Below are 13,373 nucleotides of genomic sequence, written 5' to 3' on the forward strand. Positions count from 1 at the left end.
ACAGGATCACAGTTCTCTTATTACTGGGGCTAATGTGAATTTTGGAGTTACTTCATTGAATAAAATGCAGTAGCAGTTATTGAAAAAGGAGGTAATGTTTGTAATGTAGATACTTTACATACTCCTATAGTGAAAAAGTTTAACAAAAATTAGCAAATGAGGATGTAGAAGTAGCAGCAGTAGTGACACAAATTATATATCAGCAACTATGATACTTCATTCTTTGACGAATGACTGAAGCTCTTTTAATAACCATAAGTATTCATTAGCATTTATATGATCATACATGCACCAAAATATCAATATGTAGTTTCTTTATACGTAATAATATTTAGCTACTAAAGCTAAATATATAGGTTTTCTCCTGGTTAAAAGAATATATGTGCATTCATATTTCAAATAACATATTTTCTGACTACAGTCACTCTGTGAAATAAAATACACTTTGTATAAGTGAAATATTGATGAACAGAGAGTTCCTTAGTAGACAGCTTTGTTTAGTTAGGTGCAAAATACTTATGGAAAAAATGGTCTTTGAAATCAAGTTTTATTCACAGTGTACCACTATAAAATGTATAGTTGAAAAAACTTGGTATTTCAGTAGAATTTTGTAGTACTTCAAGTAAGACATCTTTAAATGCCTCTTACCAGTCCATTTTCCCCCATAGGAAAATCAAGATGGCACAATAAGAAGAAGCAGTGCTTCTTGCTACACCAGCTCTTCCTTTGAAGTCTCATTGGTCTCATTTCTGCTCTCTCCTTCCAGGCTGCTGTCAATTTTCCCCTATCTTGATGTCTGTTTCTCCCTCTAGTCTCAATACCTCAAATAATTTTTTCTGCATAGAGATCAAATTAAATCAAATTTAAACTGTTCCTCTTTGAACCTATCTAATTTATTTGTATGACCCTTTTACCTTTATCTGATATCCTCTTCATTTTTCAAGCCTGACTTTATTTTTCTGAGTCCATAAGTAGTCTCAGTAATCACTTGGATTTGGTTACTTTTGCTCTGTTTACTGTGTTTCATAATATTGTACAGTTCTAAAAAGAACTGTACAATTTTTACTGTATGTAAAAACATACAAGAAGTCCTTTCAACATTGCTAATGAAACTTCAGAGAAGAGAGTGTGATTCTTTCTGTTTATAGCAGTTAGTTAAGGAAAAATTCAAGTAGCAATCACTGTAGCGTGTTTTGGATCTCCTGTTTTTAATTTTATTCTGAAGAAGGAAATGACTCTGATATGTGAAGCAGGAGTGGCTAATATACATTAGAAAGCACAGGCAGGAGATATTTGCAGTACCTCGGGGTATCAAATTAAATACAACTGTGAGCCAGATTCTTCAAATCCATTCTGCAGGGATCATTTAGAGGCAAAACTGAAGTAGACTGTAGGTATGTGACCAGAAAAGGAGGAGAAGCAAGAAGCATTTTCTTTTGCCAAAAGGATCAAATTCTTTCAAGAATTATGAATACTTATATTACACAGAATGCAGAGGAGAGCACTGCATTCTGCCAGCCTCTGTATGCATGAGAAAAAGACTGAATGTGCACAGGTCACTGTGAAAGTAATGTCTCATGTTTATTTCCATGGAAATTGTAACAAATACAGTAGCATAATAACACCATTTCATACAGAAAATTCTCAACTACAAAGCACTATTTATCAAGATCACCATCACCATTAGCTATCCAGACTCATAAAAAACTGCACCAATGGAGGTGACCCGCTGCTGCTGTCACCACTGCCAAAACACACCACTCACCGCCTCACTGTGCTCAAATCCATTGTTGTTTAGTCTCCATAAACATTCAGCAAACATCAGTGAATGTCACTGGGTATTTTTTTCCTTATGGACAAATTCAGTTCTACAGCGTTGCTTCAGGCACGCTTCCATGTCAGATGCCATTGTGTCAGACTGCCCTTCTGCTGCCATCTGTCGCATAGCATATTATGGAATATTGGTGGGAAGGTTCAATCTCTACTGCTGTAACACCAACATCCACCTCTGACACTGTGGGCCGATATAATAAAACAGGAGGCATTACTTTCAGAGCAGCTCTCATTAACAGTTAGGTGTGTAAGTGAGATAGTGCTAAAGACTTCGGTATTATGAAAGACTGAACCTAATTTTAATGGTAGAGGAAAATTTGTAAGCAGAATGATCTGCATGTGATATTTAACTAGTAGTTAGAGGGCTACCAGCAACCTAATAAACATAAGATGTAAATTTTTTTTTTTTTTTTTTTTACATCCCATGTAGGCTATAACAAGCAATCTGACTTGTCTAGCAAAGAGTGTGAAGAGAAAATAAAGGGTTTTCTTTACTGAAATTTACTTTTCTGTACAATAAAAGTAAATAAGTAAACAATATATGAAGAGAGGTTAGATGTTGTAATAAGCAAAACAAACATAGTGGGACGATAATACATAATTTTATTGCAAAGATTTCCTGCATATATTTGTCTTGATATGCTAATTTACCATTTACTATTAGACAGAATGTGAAAAGGAGGTATTTGCAAGTTGGGATGGAGAGCAGGGGGGAGTGCTGTGATTCTGAATTAAAGGACACTTGGTTTTCGAGTTACTGATAACTCAGAATGACAGAATCTCGAATTCATTTGGATCAATGTCCAAAGTCACAAAACCTGAGGGAGACATTTGTCATAGGAGTTTGCTAAACACTGCTGGTTCAAATCAGAATATTTGATGAATTAATCAGATATCTGTAATATACAATAAAGTACTGCTGTTGGGATCCCGGTTTGGGAACTTCGGCATGTAACCAAAATTCCTAGATTGTAAAATCCAATCATATTTTCTAAAAATTGTGTAAGATGCAGTTGCCAACAGAACTTGCTGTAACAAATATGTTCTAAGTCATTCTTTGACATATTTTTGTTGGAATGTGCTATGGATATCAGATGTTTTGTCCTAAATTACATTCACTGAGAACAAACAGGGCACTGGAAATAGGTGACGTACCTATTCGGTGTCGTTCGGAGTAGCACATTCTCCAAAGTTGTTATGAGGAGAGGTTAGGGTAAGAGAAAGTGTGAAGAATTGTGCACTGTAACAGCTTGTTACAGTAAAAAAACAGCAGTTCCATAATTAGTGGGTAGCTTCTTATAAGTGTTTCTGTATGTTATAAAACAGAACCTAATATTTAGAAATAAAAAGACAGTATAGAGGTATTGGGAAATGGATTACAGGTGATAACCTGAAAATACAAGTGGCAATAGAGGATGGAGAAGAGACTGAAGATGAGCAAGATTGTTAGCCATGCCAAGGCGTGAAGGGCAGAATCTGAAAATATGCTAGTAATAAGACTGATATTACAGGCTGTTTATGACCTAGTATTAGACAGAGCAACTCTGCAACAATGTAAAGACAGAAATCTTGTATTTCTGTTCTGTACCTGAAAGGTAGTAGGCTGATGTTAAATGAAGATGATGAAACATGCCCAGATCTAACATAACAAGTCTCCAGTGACTATGATCAGTGGAGAATTATAAACAATTTTAGGGGGAAGAAGTACTTTAAATTGAGAAATGTTGTGTCTTAACACCGTTACGGGGCTTTTTAAGGAATTTGTTTCTTGCTAATCCTCATTTTGAATAAGAATTCAAAATAAATATGTACTTTAAAACTGACATGAGCATTGGAGTAATTTAAAAATGTTAATATAAAGTCAACATTCAGAAAATGCAGTCAGGATAGACATTTTTAGGTCAGTTAGTCTGACCTCATTTCTGGCTAAAATAATGAAAATCTGATATGAAATTCAATTATTAAAGTATTAAACCATAGAGGCATAATTATACTTCTTAGAATGGTTTTGTGTGAAATAATTTATATTGAATAAACCTGCTTTCTCTCCTTGAAGGAAATGCAAGTCAGTTGATAAACATTACTGTTCATTTTAATATACTGTTCTTTAAGATATCTGACCTAGCACTCTGAGATGTTTGGATAAAAAATTTATGCTATGCAATGTCAATAATGTGTTAAATAGATTAAAAATTGCCTGAGTGGTTGAATTGAAAAGTAATTCAGAAAATTTAGATGTTTCTAGAGTTCTGTGAAGATGAGAGCTAAGCCTGATTATAAAACATTTTCACAGTTAGATATCAAATCCTGATAAAATTTATCAATGGCATTTAAGATAAATAATACTGAAGGTAAGGCTGTAAGTATAATATAGGCTAGGCCTAATGAAACGTACTTTTATTACAGAAGAATACAAGCAACCTATAAAAAGCTGCTAGTCACCCTGAGAGGATTTTAGATTCTTTTTGTAAAGCCACATCTTTTCATCCTGTCCAGTATCTACCAGCACCATAAATTCTCTTTGTACCATTCAGTTTCTACAGTATACCATTGTTCAATATTTTCTATATCGTGTATTGCAGTCAGGGATCCTCAAGTGGATCTTGCAAGCTATGTGCAGCACAACAATCAGAGCAAAATGTTCTTTGTTGTGTTTGTAATGCCTGCATCTACACACACAGAAAACAGCCGCTAGACAAAGTTAAAAATCTGTTGTTAGGCTGCTTGGCTGAGTAAATATAGGATACAGTTTGAAACAGTCCAAAATCAATCCCTAATTGTTTTCCTTCATTATTGTGCTTTTTTTTTTTTTTTTTTAACTCATTTATAATTTTTACTACATATTGGCTGCCAGAGATTCTTCCTGAAAGAGAAAGGCTCAGTAGGAGTCAGTGACATTATGTGTCCTACTCAACTGTACATTATCAAAACCCTTTTATTAAAAAAAAAAAAAAAAGAAAAGAAAAAGAAGAAGAAGAAAACAACCATTACTGTGCATTGATGACATGTGCATGAGCATCTCAGAACTTCTCTGACCTTGAGGAAGATATTCCAAAATTCTGATAAGGTGCCTATATACAAGTACTGCTGTATAAATAGCTGATGGCAGCCAAATGCTTTAAAGTCAGCTTAGTGCGTTTCTCACTTCCTTAATGCCTCTGTGATTTGGGAGGCGTGTGCCCTCCACTGGGGATACCCACAGAAGCACAGTTCACATCTGGTCTGTGTTGGCATTGTTCTTGATAAGTCTCCAGTATAACCATCTGATAAAATTGACTGCCAAAATCAAGACCCACAGCAGTTTACTTGGCAAGCTTAGTGGATCTACTTAGAGATCTTATTCTCACCCTCCTAAGACATCTGCCCTCATTTCTGCTACTCAGAGCTGGCCTTAAGCAAGGTGCATTTCTCCTTTACAGCCACATACATGTCCAAGGCCACTTTCTACCTCTGTATGGTGCAGTCAGCTTATCTTATATCTCAATCTACGTTAATCTCCCTTAACCTTTCTGCAGTTTACCTTTATTTCGGCATCTATTTTTCCATGGCATATTTTCTCACTGCTGCCTTGGGATATGGTTTAATATACAGTTAACTACGGCATATTTACTGCAGTAGTCAACCGTTAACACTTCTGTTAAAAAGTTCCACCAGTGGATGAGTCTTACTGCTTATTTTTGCCCCAGTGAAACACCCTCCCTTGAGATATCATGAACACTGCATGGGTTAACTGTGAGCTTTCTCAGGAAAAGGCACAAATTTCAGTTAACCTTTTGAAAACTCAGAGCAGCAGCTTTAGTGCACCCCACATGGGGCAGAACAGGGACAGCTTTATTGGACAGCTTTATGTGATGATAGAGATGTTGAGGCTGCCTTTTTCAGTTGTACTTCTAATTGAAAATGTCATGTGAAACTAGAATCCTGTTACAAATAATGGGCCGTATTAATGACTCACTTCTTTCTTGTTAAAAAATCCTGCCATTTGGCAAATTCCTATTATTTACAGTCATCATCATTTTCTCCTCAACTGTTGTGTGTTAGGAGAGAGCATGGCCAGGAAACACATTCTTCTCAGAATGGCCATGTGTAGATGGTATCCTATTTGTTCTTTATCTCAGAAAGAGAAAGGAAGGAAGGAAAGAGATACAGATGATACATATTTTTCATTGGGATGTTCAAATATTTGGAAAATGTTCTGTGGCTTTTTGATCAGTTTCTTTCCAACAAGAGAGTAATACAAATATGCTACTTCTGACTGTACCTCCAACTACAAAGTCAGTTCTTTTGACAGAAGTTAGTCCTTGCAGCAGACTCTCAGAGTTCTCTAGTTACAGTGCAACAGTAAGAAATATTCTTTACAGGACATTTCCATCAGGGGACTGTATTCTCAATATCTGTGGGTTCAATTTCCCTGGCAGTATTATTGCTCTAAAGTGGTCACAAGGTGTGCAGAAGCGGTTTTTATAGGGCTACCTAGATCAGACACAGGATGCTATTTGAGCTTTGATGTTTTGTTTCTTCATTCAAAAATGCTCAGCATAATAGGTAACCACAAAATTTTATAATTGGAAGAAATTGACTAAATTTTCATTAGAATAGAACTACAGTTCTCTGTGCAGATGAAAATTGGTTTATTTTGAATAGTTTATGCAACTGTACATGAAACCTGCCAAGTTAGAAGTGTTGCCTGACCAAAGGTTTCCACAGATGGGTCACTGGGACATTTTTGCAAATGACAGCAGACAATATCACTGTCATAAATCAACACTGTCAGTTTTGCTTTGAAAGTGGACACATTTCACATGACTTCAAGTTGCTAGAAAATGTTCTGCACTGGGAACCTTTAGCAGTGAAAAAGTAAGTATAATTCATTTATTACTCTTCAAACTGTCAATGCTTTACCTAGAAAAGTATACCCAGGGTGATTATTTCATATTGTCTGGAGTAAACAGTGAGTCTGCCAATCTGTGGCCAGGCAAAATCAGCATAATATATGGTTGTAGGAAAGCATTCTAGTTTGATGAGAACTAGTCTTCTTATCTGCAGAGTACACACTTTTAAGAGACAGTATCTGGACATGCAAAGCAAAACTGAAAAATCTCAACCTTAAAAGAGGGACACTTCTTTTTCACTATGCATACTGCTGTAGGGAAAAAAAAAGGAAAAAAGAAAAAAAAAAAGAAAAGAGAGATAACCACAGCTTTTATTATGAAATACCAACCTTTCTTGGTTCTGCAAAGAAATTGGTGATAAATTAAGCTAATCTCCATCAGGATTACTCTGCATCTGGGATTTAGGCAAATTGAATCAGAGGCCTGAATAGTGACAGTGAATATCTATTAGACTGTAAACAGAATAATAGGCTCTGTGAATTTTAATGAATGTAGTAAATGGCTGAACTCTTGTAGTTTACAGAAAGCATATGGGAAGTGATGCATACAGTTTGCCAGGAACAGAAAATAATGTGGATGTCTTAATAGATAAAAACTTGATTACTAAAAATGAAGAATAAATAGATTTTAGAAAGGTTTTTCCGTACTCTTCTTTTTCTTTACTTCTTAGCTTTAAAAGGATACCATTTTCCTTTATTTGCTACGGCTGTAATAGAGAAGGATGATAACATATATGGCTTAAAATATTTTGCACAGTATATTTTTATATACCCCTCTGTTTTACTAGCTTAGAAAAATTTGTTAAATGATGCAACCAGTATAACTATGCATGTATGTCTCATGCAAAGTTTAGGTGCATGTCTGATTCACGTGGATAATCTTATTGATACTAGTGCTAGTTTCGTTCTTGTTGTGGTGGTTGCAAAGCATTCTCACAGACCGTGACCCCACTAATAGTAGTCACCATGCAACCAGATCCAAAAGACCAAAAACTGGACTATTATCAGCAACCTGTGTACGTCTTCCTATTCTACCTCAGGGAAAAAAAGAAATTCTTTCAAATTTTGGAGAGAAGAAGATTCCAGCAGGCTCAGCTGGGAGCTACTTGAAGACCTCTGCTGTGCAATCCCTGGAAGGATGTAGATCCACCTATAGCTCCTTTTAATGACTTGGAGAGACTATTTTCTAAAATCTGATATTCAGCTCTTTATATAATCTTGAGATATTGAAGGAAGCCCATTTTAAAGGTAATGGTGAATTCGGGGTCTGAGAGATAGAAACCATTTTTGTAACTGAAAAATGCGGGAGATAGATAGGTGCAATAATCTGAACTTGAACTGATAGGAAAACTTACTGAGAAAATGATAGGAAAGATAGGAGAACTTGAAAAGGAGGAGAAAGGTCTCCAGTAAGGGTTGATTTAACAGTTCATATAGAAATGATTGTTTGATGAATGTTGATCAGATTACTGTGAGAGAAAGCTGAAGCAGAATGAACAGAAGGCATCCGCAGGCAGAGTCTTGTGAAGTCTTCAGTAATTTAGAAATGTGAGAATTGAGGGAGTTCCCCAAAACACACGTTGAAAGGGCTACCGGAGAAATGGGAATAGCTCTAGGGGGAGGGAATCGTAAAAAGCAGCGACAGTATTTTAAGAAAACGCAGTTCATAAGCTGCCAACTGACACGAAGAATGTCTTACAGAGTATAGGAAGTGCTCGAGCTGGCCTCTTAAATTAAGCTTCAAATATATTTGTTTCAGCAGTGCAGTGGTCTTACACGGGGCATTTGCTTTAGAGTCCCTATGCTTTGTTTTTGTCTGCACAGAAAGATAGCATAAGTTCAGACATCAAGCTAAGTATTGGAAAAATCTTGGTGTTTTTTACATCTTGGTCACTGACCCTCAATGTGACCTTTGGAAGGTTGCTTCACCTTGGTCCTTCTTGGTCTGCCCTGAATATTCTTTGTTTGCCCTGGCTGGTAGAACTGTGATGTCTTTATCTGTCCTGACTGTTCAGGTAATAAGTTCTCTGAGATTCTAGCCATCTCTTACAATGTGTGCAAAGCTCCAATCTCTGTCAGCACCGCTTTTTTTTTTTTTTTCTCTGTGTAAATAACTGTAATATATGTGTAATATATGACATTTTAAAGAAATGATGTTTGTTTTGATAGCACCCGTGTAAATTAGAAGTAATTTCGGTTGAAAACAAAGATTATACAGCAGGAAAAAAAATCATGTGAATGAGGTAGGGTTTAAATGCTGACATAAATAGGACTTTAAATTATTCTTATTTCTTATTTCACATAAATACAATTTTCAAAACCAATATAGTTTGACAGAAATATTCTGCCTGTCGTTCCACACTGATGATACACATTTCAACTCATTCTCTACAGTATTGCTGGTATGGTCTATCAATGAAGTGCCCAAGTGATATAACAAAAGAGGCTTCATTCCATATTAAGTCATCTTATGAAAAATCCTAGAAAAAGAAGCAGAGTTTAATGCAAGATTTTAGGCATAAATGCCTATTAAGTAATAAGTAAATATGTAGTAAACACTTATCAAGAGAGGATTAGAAAAGAGAAAAAAAGCTGAATAGTTATACAGATCAAAATTTTGGATTACAAAGGAATTGTCTTTGGAAGTATACTCCTAAGTAGTAATATTAATAATTAAAAAATATTAAGCACTATTTCTCTCTCTACTAAATACAAACTCCATTGTAACTGTCCAGAATAAGTCCACTCCATCATTGTTTAAAATATGGTTTGTTTAGAAAACAATCTAAAATTAAAAGCTGGTTGTGACCTAGATTGTTTTTCTATTTGTTTATAGATAATTGTATTACATTTTGGGAAATAGTGCCATGTAGTCAATTTACTTTTCTCATAAGTGTCAAACTGATATATTTGAATCTTTTTCCCTGTGGTTTTCACAGCATCACAGAATGGTTTGAGTTGGAAGGGACCTAAAAGATCACCTTTTTCCAACTCCTCCACCACAGGCAAGGATACCAGCCCACTAGATCAGGTTGCCCATGGTATCATCCAACCTGGCCTTGGCCTTTTTGACATCTAGGACTGCTTAAGAGTATTAAGTCAAAATAATATTTTTAATTTTCAACTTAAAAGTAGTTGCTTGAGTTTGAATCAACATGGAATGGTACTTAGGTAAGAGACATAGAATGAGATTGGTAGCAAGGATAATTTGGAGAAATGTGAATAAATGCAGTATTTAAAAGTTAGCAGCTGAGATGTTCTCTTTTCTGTTCCCCTAATGACAAGCAGGAATAACGCAACTTTGGAATAAGCAACTTTAACCATCACATTGCACAAATTCCAATCACATTTGCAATGTGATAAATGGCAAGATTTTAGTCAACACTGTTTCTCATTTCTGTCATTGTACCTTAATATTCTTCTTTGTTTTTGCATTTTGATTTTATTTTATTTTATTTTATTTTATTTTTTTTGGTCCTACAATTCTAAATGCTAGGTAGCTGAGTTTTATGTTCAGATAGTGAAATCTTGAGGCCCTGGTCAGTTTGCATGACTCAAGATCTTAGTCAAGAAACCCGTGTTGGATTTAACTCCGAAAAATATACTGTACAAATCTGTCCACTCTTTTCCAGATTTTCTTGCTGTAATTGGTTTTGGGATACTACTGAATTCACTTTTTCTGGTTCTCCATCTATCATCTATAGCTCAGAGCCACAAAGAAGACAGGATTGTGCTAGAATGCTGAACTTGTTGGACTGCAGACTGGAGATAGCTTTTGCCCCAGAAGTAGAAGAATCTGGTGGTATTTTAAATGACTTCAGTTAATCTTTCAGATATTGTCTGTTAGATCCTTAATTACAATCGTGTATGTTCAGACTTACTGGAGTTAATGAAAGTAGAAAATTTTGTTGAGGATGCAGCTGCAGTATTACATTATTCTGTATGTATATAGTGCAATTTCTCAATCTTTATTTAAAATGGAGCTCTTAGGGGTCATCAGGCAAGAGACTTTTCTTTCAGGCTATGTGTGCTTTCATCTTTCACTGTTTCTCAGAAGTTGTGAGTACTGTTTGTCAGGGCTAATCAACATAAGATTGTAAGATTGTTCCTTTTAAACCATATATTTCAGGCAGGTACCTATCTCTGGTAGACATGTTTATCCATTTCAGCTGTTTATTGAATTAGCCTTTGAAACTCTAAAGCTCTGTTAAGTTTTAAAGAATCTTGTCGCTGTAACACTCCTTTGAGTGTGATTTTTTTGTTGTTGTTTGTTTGTTTGTTAGAGTTTTAAAACATTCCACATCTTGTCAATGTTTGTTTATTTCTGTGTTGATAGAAAAGATAGAAAAGTCTCTCTTAATTCCTTCAAACCTACACAGATAGATCTAAGAGCTGAATCATATAGCTTAAATATCCATTTTTGGAATGGAAGATGAGACTAGTCTGTATGTTCTGTACACAGTTTCATTGCTTTCAGGGCATCTGCTATACTTTCTGAAATCATGTGTGATCTCTGGGGATCATAAGAATTAATTGAACCTCCTGAGGCTAACTGATTCCCAGAGGTTGGAATGATACTTGTTATAGCCCTTGCCCAGACAAATCTGTTGCAGTGGTCTGGCTTGTCTTGCATTTCTCATCTACACTGTTGTCCCTTTCCCAATCAATCAATAAACAAACAAATAAATAAATGGCTAGGTGGCTAGGAGGCATACTTGTTTAAGAGAAGAAGGCATATGAGGAAACTTAAATAATGTGTGTGTATGTGTATATTTAAAGGAAATCTCTATAGAGCAGGTTTGATCTTCTTTCATCATGCTTAAACATTAGTATTCAGAGTACTTTCAAAGTCAGTTTTAGAGAGGAAAGGGACCACATAACTGTACTTACACTGAAGAAACTTGCTGTTGCTTGTTTTCGTTGCTGAAGCAGCACAATCCTTCATCTCTTTGCCACTTTGTCCATTCATTTTGCTTTGTCCTCTTAACCGTGAGCTACTTGTGGTGGTGATGTTCTCCCAACTTTTTAAAGTGCTGGGATCTCTGCTAGCTTTTGGCCAGCAAAGATTTTTCTGTTGTTAGAGAATTTCTTTAAACTCACCATTCCTTTATGAAATTTAGATTTTGTTCTTCAGATAGCTGCTACATCTTCACAATACTTCTTTTTCTTTTGGAAACTAATCTTGTTTCAGAAACGATTTTCATTTTGGTATAATGATATGAGTCACATCCTTACACCACTGCAGCCTCCAAGAATATATTGTTTGTGCATTTTAGGTATAAGCTTTCATATTGAACTATATATAAAATATGACATATATGAGAATTGTTGCATGTATTATAATGTTCTGTTGTTTTGCAGTAGGTTGATCCTGGACAGCAGTTAAATAGACAAAGCCACTTGCTCACTCCCCACTCCCAGCAGGACTAGGGAGAAAATAGGAAGAAAAACAGCAAGAAAACTGAGAGACTGAGATAAGCACAGTTTAAATTCTTGACTTTGTAGATTTCAAACCTAGCAGAATTATATTGCTAAAAAAGTGATTGCTTGCTTGCTGAAACCGAAGTTGAAGACTTATCTTATGAATGATTATTTGGGGTTGTAAAAATGCAGGTGTTTTTACAAGGGAGGTGTTTTTTGAGTTTTATGCAACTCACTAGACATAATAAATACTATATAGCTTTTTGCAGTCACAGAATCTAGAATGGCTCAGATTAGAAGGGATCTTAAAGATCATTGAGCTCCAATTCCCTGCCAAGGGCAGGGCTGCCCCCACCAGCTCAGGCTGCCCAGGGCCCCATCCAACCTGGCCTTGAAGACCTCCAGGGATGAGGCAGCCACATCTTCTCTGGGAAACCTGTGACAGGGACTCACCACCCTCTGAGTAAAGAATTTATTCTAAACATCTAACCTAAGTCTCCCCTCTTTTAGTTTAAAGCCATTCTCTCTTGTTCTAATGCTATCAAACCATGTAAAAAGTCAGTCTCCCTCCGGCTTATAAGTCCCCTCAAGTACTGGGAGTGAGGTCTGCCTGAAGCCTTTGCTCCAAGATGAGGATGTGATGTCCACAAGCCTTGCACACATCCAGATAGAGGACATCTTTTGCTCTTCCTTTGTCCACCAAAGCAGGAGATAATGCAACAGTTGCTACTAATTAAAAAGAACTGCGTAATTTAAACTTACAATCAGAATTTTAAGCTTACTTTTGTTGTAGTTGGGCCAGCAGCAATTGCACTGGTGTGACAAGATGTATTGTAGATTTGTTTTCTGAAAATAACCAGGGATTCCTATTCTAGTTGGCTAGTGGAGGCTAAGTGTGTCCCACTGGAATAGCTGCTGGTAACAGCTGAGTGGATGGCTTTAGCAAGAAAATATCTCCTAGATTTCACACCAAAGAAAAACAAAGAGAAAAATCGGAATATTGCTGATAGTAACAACATCAGTGTTAGCATGTATCAATATAGCATTGAAGTCATATTCTGTATTGATTTCATTGCAGGCAGTTTGTATTACCTAAGTACGCTTGTAAGTTTTAAAAAAAAAACCAATTCTGAAATACAAAGTGAGAAATGTTGTAGTTTAAATCCTGCACTTAGCTCTAGAATGCATTAAATCAATTTCTTAACCAAAGAATGGTATTATACTGACT

The 13,373-nt window shown here is 35.8% G+C and overlaps 1 protein-coding gene across 2 annotated transcripts in view; it reads left to right on the forward strand.

Annotated features, from left to right (window-relative positions):
- Nucleotides 1-13,373, forward strand: part of CNTLN (centlein) — a 183,985-nt gene that overhangs the window by 158,247 nt on the left and 12,365 nt on the right. The gene's annotated exons all lie outside the window — the stretch shown is intronic.

Source organism: Meleagris gallopavo, chromosome Z, assembly GCF_905368555.1.
Source record: "Meleagris gallopavo chromosome Z, MGAL_WU_HG_1.1, whole genome shotgun sequence".
Classification (NCBI taxonomy): Eukaryota; Metazoa; Chordata; class Aves; order Galliformes; family Phasianidae; genus Meleagris; species Meleagris gallopavo.